Raw genomic sequence first — 11,340 nt, 5'->3', positions numbered from 1 at the left:
TTAATTTTTAAATCTCAATTTTATTTTTATTTTTTTATTAATTAATTGAAAATTGAATAACAAAAAAAATGAAATGAAAATCAATTAAAACAACAAAAAATGGACAAGAAGACAAGTTCTAATCTCTGTACACTCAGCCCTAACACCTGCCCCACTACCTTACAAAAGGACAAATTAAAAGATCGAGGGAAACAACAATTTTGGGAAGGGAGGCCCTAAGTGCATGCATTTCACCAATGTTTTACACGCACCAGGCCAGACCCTTCTAGCACCCATTTCCAACATCTTTCGTAGCACCACACCTTTGCACGCCTCACACCCAAACAACCCCAATTCTAAGCACCAAGCCCGTCACTAGCCTAGCCCCAGTCCCAGCACAGCCCCTCCATTCTAGCACAGCCTTGGTGTCACGGACTAAGCTTTCTCTCAACAAGCACTAGCCCGCGTGGCACTTGAATGGACGCTTCCACCCAAGTCAGCCTTCAATAGATCGAGATCTGAACAAATAACCATAAACCATGGTTAGTCTCAAGCATTCACAATAAAGCACAATATATCAAGGTCAATCTCATCCATACACACAACAAGGCACATTCACATCGAGAAAGAAAAGAAACACATCGAGGCAACAATCGGGCATTCAATCGAGGTGAATTTCATTAAAATCGAGAATCATACATCGGGATCTCCCACCATCACCAGGGCCAGGGGGGCAGCCCATGGTGGGTGGCATAAGCTCGCATAGCACCCGGTGAGACAGCCCAACAATACGCTGCCGGCTCACCCCCCCTAAAGAGCCTTAGAGATTTTAGAGCTATGCTACCAGTAACCGTTACAATATTTGAAATGGGGACACTTTTCCTAACACAAGGAGTCTACCCGGCCATGGCCCTATACATGGGTGGCTCATGGCAACCTAAGTCCCGGTCATGGCCTTATACAAGGTTGGCTCATGACATCCTCCCCCACCTATTCTATCAACGTCCTCGTCGACTTGTTGGCTTGAAATTCTTCAATCTTCCTTTGAAATCTCTGGAGGTCGTGCTCTCTCTCCCAGCTGGTTTCTTCTAGGCCTAGTCCCTCCCACTTTACTAAGTACTCCCGAACTAGTCTTCGAGATATCTTGGTTTCCCTGTCAGCTAAGATCTCTTGGACTCGACGCTCTGAGGGTGGCTTCATGGTGATGGCGGCTCTGGTTGGCTCTCTTCGACTAGCATCTGTAGGATCTGCATGGAATGGCTTCAAGTTGCTCACATGAAATACTGGGTGCACCTTCATCCACTTTGGAGGGTCAATTTTGTAAGAAGCATTCCCCACCTTGGAAAGGACCCTTACTGGACCTTCGTATTTGCGCACCAATCTACGATCTCTCTTCTTCAAGAACCTGGTTTGTTCAGGGACTAATCGAACAAGAACCAAATCTCCAACTTGAAATTGCTGAGCTCTACGACCCTTGTCTGCCCATTTCTTCATCCGTTTCGACGCTTTCTCTAAGTAGGCTTGTGCAATCTCCGTGTTTTGTTTCCACTCCTTGCTGAGGTTGAATGCTCTGGGATTCTTTCCTCCATATTGTTCCAAGGAAGTGTGGGGTAGCCTTGGTAATTGTCCGGTGACCACCTCAAATGGGCTCTTGTTAGTGAAAGAGCTTTTGTTGGAATTAAAACAGAGTTGAGCAACGTCTAATAATGAGGGCCAGTTCTTTTGGTTGGCGTGGACAAAATGCCTCAAGTATTCCTCTAACAATCCATTGAACCACTCTGTTTGGCCATCAGTTTGAGGGTGATAGCTCGAGGAGATGTTGAGTTGGGACCCCAAAATCTTGAAAAGTTCTCTCCAAAAGGACCCCGTGAATCTAGGATCTCTATCGCTGACAATGTTTTGGGGGAGGCCCCAATACTTGACCACATGTTTGAACAATAGTCGAGCTGTGTCCTCCGCTGTACAGTACTTGGGAGCGGGAATGAATGTGGCATACTTAGAGAACCGATCAATCACCACCAAGATAGCTCCAAGATCGCCAACCTTGGGTAGGCTCGAGATGAAATCGAGGGAGATGTTTTCCCACGGTTTGGTAGGTACCGATAATGGTTCAAGCATACCTGCAGGTTTCCTCTTCTCGACTTTATCTTGTTGGCAAATGAGGCACGTCTTCGTATATTCCATCACATCTTGTCGCATTTGAGGCCAATAATATCCTTGTTTCAATAACGCCAATGTGCGCTGCCAGCCCGGATGTCCCACCCATGGGGTGTCATGACACTCCCTCATCAGCATCTGTCTCAGACCTCCTGCTCTTGGCACAAAGACTCGAGGTCCCTTGATCCACAAGACCCCATTTTCTTTCCAGAAATGTTTGGACTTCCCTTCTTCCACTAGCTTCAAAATGGCACAGGCTTGCAGGTCTTTCCCTAAATGATCTCCAATCAACTTATGGATGCCTGTAGTGGCTCTGCTAGCCGCCATTGGGGCCATTCTTCTGAGGGCCGCTAACTCTGGCCGCCTGCTCAAGGCATCCGCCACTTGATTAGTCTTTCCCGCGGTATGCTCAAAACAAAAGTTGAACTCAGCTAAAAATTCCTGCCACCTAGCTTGTTTCGTCGTGAGTCTTGGTTGGGTGAGAAAGTGGCTAACGGCTGTGTTGTCTGTCTTCACGACAAAGTGCGAACCCAATAAGTAATGCTGCCAAGTCCTCAAGCAATGAACCACCGCAAGGAGCTCTTTCTCCTGGGCTGTATATTTCCTTTCAGCTTCATTTAGCTTCCTACTTTCGAATGCTACCGGGTGATGTTGTTGTAAAAGCATACCTCTAATAGCAAAATCTGATGCATCCTTCTGGACTTCAAAAGGCTTTTCAATATCAGGGAGAGCTAAGATGGGATCCTTCATAATAGCATCATTCAATCCCTCAAAGGCCTCTTGGCATTCGTTCGTCCAACACCATTTATGTTCCTTCTTCAATAGCTCCGTGAGGGCCGTGGTCTTACGAGAGTACCCTTCCACAAACCTTCTATAATAGTTGGCTAGTCCCAAAAAGGAGCGGAGCTCACTAACATTCTTCGGTATCGTCCACTCTTTGATGGCCCTGACCTTTTCCATGTCCATTCGGATGTGGCCACGTTTGACAATGTGATCGAGAAAATGGATTTGGGTCTGAGCGAATGCACACTTCTCCCTTTTTACATATAACTGGTGGTCCTGTAACCTTTGAAATACCTGGCGCAGGTGTTCTTGATGTTCTTCCAACGTGGAGCTATATACCACTATATCGTCTAAATAAATGACTACAAACTTGTCTAGGTAGTCATGAAACACCTGATTCATCAGTGTACAAAATGTGGCAGGAGCATTGGTTAGTCCAAAAGGCATAACAAGGAATTCCAATGCACCATACCGTGTTACACAAGTGGTCTTCGGCTCATCTCCCTCGAGGATTCTGACCTGATGGTATCCCGATCTCAGGTCCAGTTTGGAGAAGTACTTGGCCCCGTTCAATTGATCAAACAAGTCTGCTATGAGCGGGATAGGATATTTGTTTCTTACGGTGACTTTGTTCAAAGCCCTGTAGTCAACACATAAGCGCAAACTCCCATCATGCTTTTTCTGGAATAGCACTGGCGCTCCGAAAGGAGCCTTTGATGGTCGGATGAACTCGGCTTGTAGAAACTCATCTAACTGTTTTCTCAGCTCGGCCAACTCTGGCGGGGCCATGCGATAGGGAGCTCTAGCAGGGGGTTTTGCCCCTGGGAGGAGCTCAATTTCGTGGTCTACTGCTCGTCGAGGGGGTAGAACCTTGGGCAACATCTCTGGCATCACCTTTCTGAATTCTTCTAACACTTTCTTCACGCCATTGGGTATTGGTTCTACTTTCGACCCTTCTTTGTAGATCGGCATGGCCACAAAAGAGGGTTCCCCTCTTTTTACCCTTTTCTTGAATTGCAAAGCCGAAATCATTTTCTTCCCACTCTTTGGTAAGATATTGACTGGCACCACACATGGGTGTTCTCCTAAGAACAACAAGCAGCTAGCAGCGGGGATAGGGATCACCTGAGCCAACGTCATGAAGTCCAATCCCAGAACGACATCAAAGTCATCCATGGGGGAGACTGTGAAGTCTACCTTCCCTTCCCATGGCCCCAATCGGGTTGTCACACTTTTCGAGCTTCCACTGATTGCAAAGGCTGGCGAATTGACCGTCTTCATTCGCCCACAGTCTTTACTAATCTGAAGACCATACCTTTTTGCTTCTTCTGGTGTGATGAAAGTGTCGGTTGCACCCGTATCCACCATGGCCTTGGTGGTTTTTCCATTGATCGTCAAGTTCACGTACATCAAGCCTCTGCTTTGCTCTTTCTTTATAGTGTTCAATTGGGTACGAAGGGCACTGAGGAACCTTATTGAGCCCATCCTGGCTGGCTCCTCTTCAGCTTCTTCAACGCTCTCTGGCGCTTTTGCAGACTCTTGGTATGAGGTCCTTAAGGCATTAAAGGCTCCTCGGTGCGGGCACTCAGCCACTCGATGCGGCCCCTTGCAAAGAAAGCAAGCTAGCGGTTGCCTAGGCTTGAAAATCCCTGCGTTGTTTGTCCTAGGCTGGGTGCTATCTCGCCCAAAGGACCTCCTGTCTGATCTCCAATTGAAGGGTCGGTCCAACCTAGTTATCTTTCCCCCACTCCCAAGATTAGAGCTACTGCCAGTTGGTGGAGGGTTCTTCCTTTTTAACGAGCCATCATTAAAATCATGAAGACGTTCCGCTGCAACCATGGCCGTCGCCACATCTTGCACTCTTTGCCTCTGTAGCTCTGTCCTCGCCCACGGCTTGAGGCCCTCAATAAAATGGAATAACTTGTCCTTTTTGGACATGTCCCAAATATCCAGCATCAGGGTAGAAAAGTTTCTCACAAACTCTCGCACCGTTTCGGTTTGCACCAACTCTCGAAGTCTCTTTCGAGCCATATAATCCACATTCTTCGAAAAAAACTGGTTTTTCAGTTCTCTCTTCAGATCCGTCCAAGTCTTAATCGGGCACTCGTCATCGACAAACTTGGAGCGTCACCACAACTTGGCATCCCCTACGAGGTACATCGATGCCATTGTCGCCTTGTCTTCCTCAGAACTTGTGTGTACAGCTCGGAAGTATTGTTCCATGTCAAACAGGAAATTCTCAAGTTCCTTAGCATCCCTTGCCCCCTCATAGCACCGAGGCTCTGGCACTTTGGGCCTTTGTCCCCTATCCATCGAGCTCGAACCCGAACTGGCCACCGTCATTTGTAGGATGCTCATCTAGGCCCTGAGCTCCTCAAACTCCTTTTGGAGAATGTTCAAGGCATCTCTAGCCTCTTCGCTCACATTGTGGAGAGTATCGGACAACTCCCGCTGGGTTGTCTCGATCTCCCTCACTCGATCTTTTGTCACCATATGAGTTTTCATTGCGGCCACCACGGCCTCAAGTTCCTCAATTCTCTGCTGATGATCCGGTCCATCACTTGTGGCCATCTCATCCATTTCTCTAGCACTTCTCAACCGTGCTTTGATACCACGTGTCACGGACTAAGCTTTCTCTCAACAAGCACTAGCCCGCGTGGCACTTGAATGGACGCTTCCACCCAAGTCAGCCTTCAATAGATCGAGATCTGAACAAATAACCATAAACCATGGTTAGTCTCAAGCATTCACAATAAGGCACAATATATCAAGGTCAATCTCATCCATACACACAACAAGGCACATTCACATCAAGAAAGAAAAGAAACACATCGAGGCAACAATCGGGCATTCAATAGAGGTGAATTTCATTAAAATCGGGAATCATACATCGGGACCTCCCACCATCACCAGGGCCAAGGGGGCAGCCCATGGTGGGTGGCATAAGCTCGCATAGCACCCGGTGAGACAGCCCAACAATACCCTGTCGGCTCACCCCCCCTAAAGAGCCTTAGAGATTTTAGAGCTATGCTACCAGTAACCGTTACAATGTTTGAAATGGGGACACTTTTCCTAACACAAGGAGTCTACCCGGCCATGGCCCTATACATGGGTGCCTCATGGTAACCTAAGTCCCGGTCATGGCTTTATACAAGGTTGGCTCATGACACTTGGCAACTACCCAAACTCCTACTATACCTTCATAGACCCGAGATCAAGCCCCTCAACAGCCTAGCAAAGCCCCTCTTTCCTGGCACGACCCCATCACCCTTCCTTACCTAACCGGATCATCCTACCAAAGGAGTCCCCAACCTATCCTCAAATGACCCAATCCTTGCTTGACCCAAACCCTTAAAGACCCATTCAATGAGCCCTAGCTCCACCCAGCACAGACTCACCATCTCGGCACAGCCATTGCACAAACACCCCATTCTCTGTCACCATCCACCTCAACTAAGAACCAAGTTACCAACCCAAACACTAAGCCACTCATAACCCTTGGAGAACCAACCTTAGCGACATGCCACCAGCATACACCAAACCCATCCACCACACCAAACCTAACACCAAACTCAGCCTTTCATCAACAACGGCTCCACCACATCTAAACCTCACCATTTTTCTAGTAGCCACCCTTTTTCAAAAGCACTAGACTACACTTCGACACACAAGCACCAAACACCTAGACTCGAGCACCGTGCGCACCACACCCTAACGCTACATAAAACCTAACAACAAGCCCTCTATCACCACCCTAACATAACCCAAATAGCCTCCTACTTGACCAATCACCAAACAGTCAAACCAAACAGCCTCAGTTTTGCCCTTCTGTAACTGGCCACAACCCAAAAAAAAGAAAAAAAATAAAAAATATATCATAGTCCTCCCTGAATGGAGGAACCTTAGCGCCCAAAGCCACCCTGTAAAAAAAATTATCAGATTCAGCAAAATAAAAAAAAAAAACTTGGGTTTGGCGTGATTTCGGGAAGATCAGAAACATTGAAAAGGAACTGAAGGAAGAGAACAACAATAAAGTTGAGGGAAATCGAACAGCAGCAAAAATGGTTTTAACGACTTGAAAGTTTGGGCTTTAACCTCAGATCTAATGGTTTATAAGCATTTTTGTGGAAATTTGAGTTTAGATCGATGAACAACGCGTTGAGGAGGACATTCAATAAAGATTTGGGGTAAAAAAGGATGCCAATGACAGTGACTGATAGTGACAAGCAGCGGATGCTTGTCACCATTGATCGTTAGAGATGTCTGGCCGATTTCTGGGTAACCAACACTCTTGGCTTTTGAAAGCCTTCGGAGGTTTTTTTTTTTTTTTAAGAAGATAGGTTTGAAATGAAATGAGAAAAAACAAACGTAGTCTTTTATAGTTGAAAAAAAAAATAGAGACTCGTGCTTGGACCTAACTCAACCAGGGTCTACACGCTTGAACCATCCCCTGGCAGTAACTTATCCACCATTGAGCTAATCCTGACGAATCGCTTCTAGCTATGAACCGCTCCTAAACCGGTCTGCATCTCATGAGCAACTCTTGAACCACTTCTAAATCGAGTGAACTGTATCTAGGCCACCTAAACCTCGCTTGAATCGGGTTAAACTACCTTCGAACTGTTGACCAGTTTTGATCGATTTTTTTATGGTAATTTTTTTATTTCTTTTACTTTTTTATATTATTATTAAGTTATTTGTTTGTTTAAGAAATTTTAAATAGTGTAACTTAAAAAAAGAATGCTAAAAAAATTTAAAAAAAAAATCATGATGATAGATTTTTAGAAAGTCGGAGTAACGATTCTTAAAAATTTTTTAGATAAAAAAAAATTTTAAAAATTATCAAAATATTGGAATATTTAGAAACTCTTTTCAGTATAAAAATTTTTATTTTTTTCTTTAATTTGAATAATTTTTTTTAAAAAAATAAAAATATATATAAAATATTTATAAGAGTATGCATTTTTTGAGAAAATAAATTTATTTATGTACAATTATATTATTACATAACTTTTAAATATTAATAATTATAAAAAATAGGTAAACACGAGCTTCCAAATATGAGATTTTAAAAAGTCAAAGTAGTTATTATTTTGAAATCTCTAAGTAAAAAAATTTATCTAAGATATCGTTAATATGTTAGTGTATTTAGAATAATTTTTTATAACGATTTCTTGTTTTAGTATAAAAATAAATTTTAGAAAATAATATTATATCATATTCTACAATTTGCTTATTAAATATAAATTTTGATGATAAATATAGACCATTGATGATATAATTTTTTAGAATTTCGAGTAAAAATTCTTAAGAATTCTTTAAGTGAGAAAGTTCCTATTAATAATGCCAAAGTATAAGAATATTTTTAAGAACTTTTCAATATGCAAGGTTCTTATTTATTTTTTTCAACAATAAAAAAAAACTAAAAATATGAAATAAAAATATTTTTTTTACAATAAAAACATTAAAAAAATTAAATTTTAAATACCAAAATTAAAATCATCTTATTCGTAATTAAAGGATAAAACATAAATAATTGGTACTATTTTAAACGGGTGCTGTGAGAATGTTAATCTTTCCCTACACATAATCGATTTTGAAACCCAAACTATTTTGCAGACTCAAAAATTATTTTTTTAATAAATTTTAATTAATTTTAAAATTTTATTAAAAAGATAAGTTTTAATAGGTAGCAAATTGTACTTAGCTAAAAAAAGATTGGTGAATACTCTTTTTTTATTTTCAAATTTGTCGTTATGACAACTTAGCAACTTAACTAGGGATTGAATTTTTTTAGAAAGTCAAGCCAAAAATTAATTATATGTTATCCTTAATTTTGATTTAATGGTCTTAATTGGTATTTAACTTTAAATTTTTTTTTTTAATTTTTTAAAATAATGATAATAATAAAACATTCGCATGCATTTCATTTAAATTATGTCATTTGACCATTATTTATTTTATATATATATTATTATTAATAAATTGTAGGGTATGTAAGATAGAAATTGCGATGTCACTTTCTCTCACACACATGATGATACATTTTTTTATCATGCATGAGCTTTATACTCGAGCTTAGTCCCTTTTAGGAAGGAGTAGAGTATCTATGCTCTTGTGAAATGATAGCATCCATAATGGTAAGTGAAATACTCTCACTTAAATTAAACCATTTCTATTCGTAACTTATAATAGGTGAGGATCAAGGTGCCTTACTAATCCTACATGGATGTCAGTGAAAAACAATTTATGAGCTTTTTAAACATGGTTAAATCCAAACTAAGCATATAGTAAACCATAAGGGCTAATCCTAGGTAAAACCATGCCACTATTTCGTAGAAATTACCCGGATTAGGGCATAAGAGGAGCATCCAATACAATCTTTATTTAGATGCAGATTAGTATAAATAAAACTAATTTTTTAAAAAAAAAAAGGAAAAAAGAGAAATAAAAGAGGAACATTCTTTTAATAAAATTTTTGTTTTGACATTTGGTTCGATTCATCTAATACTTCTCCAAATTTTGCATTTTCAAAAAATAATTTCTAAGAAAAAAAAAGATCTTTTTTAGCAAACAAACAAAACACAAATGAAATTAAAAAAAAAAAAGCTTTTTTGTTAACCAAATAAAAAGCAAAAACATGAAAAAAAAAAAAAAAGAAAAAAATTTCTTAAATTATCATTTCTTTTTACAACAAAGCCAAAAAAATGATACAAAAAAAAATTTTCAAAAAAAAAAAGAAGAAGCAAACAGAAAGAGGTTTTCTTAATTTCTTTGTTAAATAAATAAAAACATAAAAACATGAAAAAAAAAAGATTTTACCCTTTTTGCTCCAACTCAAACTTTCTTTTGAATGTAGAATCAAGTTTTTACATATTCATTTTGGTTTTATGTTCTCAAATTTTAAAAAAATAAAAATAAAAAGAGAAGTTTTAAAATTGATCAAGTGATCTGGTGGGCCTCACAAAAATGTCTCGACAATGGAACCTAAAATGAAAAAATACATCCAATAATTTTTTTTTGGGCATATTATTGGTTCAATGTTTGTTCAAATTTTGCATTTATAGGAATTTATAAAAAAGAGAGTTGTGATTTTGAATTTTATCATTTGTAGTTCATTTAATTCTTTTTGTGATTATTTCCATCATGTTTCACATTTGAAAATAATGATGTAGTACATGCACTCAATCTCATACCCAAATGTTTGTGTCAATTTCATTGGATTAGCATTGTACATGCTTTGTATCTAATGCATAAATTATGTTAGCGCATCTCATATAAGTATGTTTCATCAATCATATGCATGCTTTCCATTACTCATGTAGTATATCATTGTATTTCATACATGCAAATTCATAAATGATATGATTCTAGAAAATGTGCATTGTACAAATAGCATTCCATGCAAGCACACCGTCTCTCATAAAATAGGACATTGCATTACATGCATATACATTCACATGGTTTCTATTATGCATATAATGCATTTCATATATATATGTCTTATCACTCATATACTGGGTCATTACATATATTCAAAAAATGATATGATTCCCATTGTATTCACCTTATAGATACACTTCATTTCATGCAAATATATCTTTTTACTTAGTGAAAATACGTGAAAAAAATATGATTCCCATCAAACTTTAATGGTGTATGAACTGCATTCCAGTGAGGTCTGCCTCATCTTTATTGTACATACATTCACAAATTCTTCATGGAAACATCATGCCATTCATGTATTTTCATAACATCCCATCATTTAATGAATAAAAAGCGCTCCTTATAGGTAAAAAAAAAAAAGGTCCTAAAGTTTTTGCAAGAAAAAAATCATGATGGAAGAAAGTTTGATGGAGCCCAGTTTTTTTCAAATTACTCTTCTTTTCATCTAAATTTGGCAAGAGCATCAAAAGGTTGAATATAGGATAAGATTAAGCATTTCAAAGTGAATAAGCCCAAAATGAAAGATAACATTGTGGACATAAAAAACATGGTTGATGATCGTAAACAATATTTGACCTTTCTAGCTTTATACCAATTCTTAAAAGTAGGTTGTTATTTTTCAAAAAAGAAAAGCTTTTAATTTTTGGATTTTCATAAATTATAATACATTGATTGATTACATTTTATTTATAAATATTATTTTTTATATTTTCTAACTCGTGTGTGATGTAAATTCAAAAAAATTAATTTGCAATTATTTGAGAATAAAGTCTCATATAAGCAATTTTCAAGATCATTAAAAAAAAATTGGAAAAAAATGAGCCATTTCAAAGAGAAATATACATTTTTGTAAATGGTGAGAATCTCAAAGTAATTGGTGATTACTATTAAAAAATAAACTCATCCAACACATTCACACATTTTTTTGACCACTCTTATGTTTTAATCCTTTTCAATAATTTCACTTACCGGTCA

This window comes from Durio zibethinus, chromosome 14 (assembly GCF_047325235.1).
Source record: "Durio zibethinus cultivar Kanyao isolate XHJ-2024 chromosome 14, ASM4732523v1, whole genome shotgun sequence".
Lineage (NCBI taxonomy): Eukaryota > Viridiplantae > Streptophyta > Magnoliopsida > Malvales > Malvaceae > Durio > Durio zibethinus.
This window is presented reverse-complemented; position numbering follows the sequence as displayed.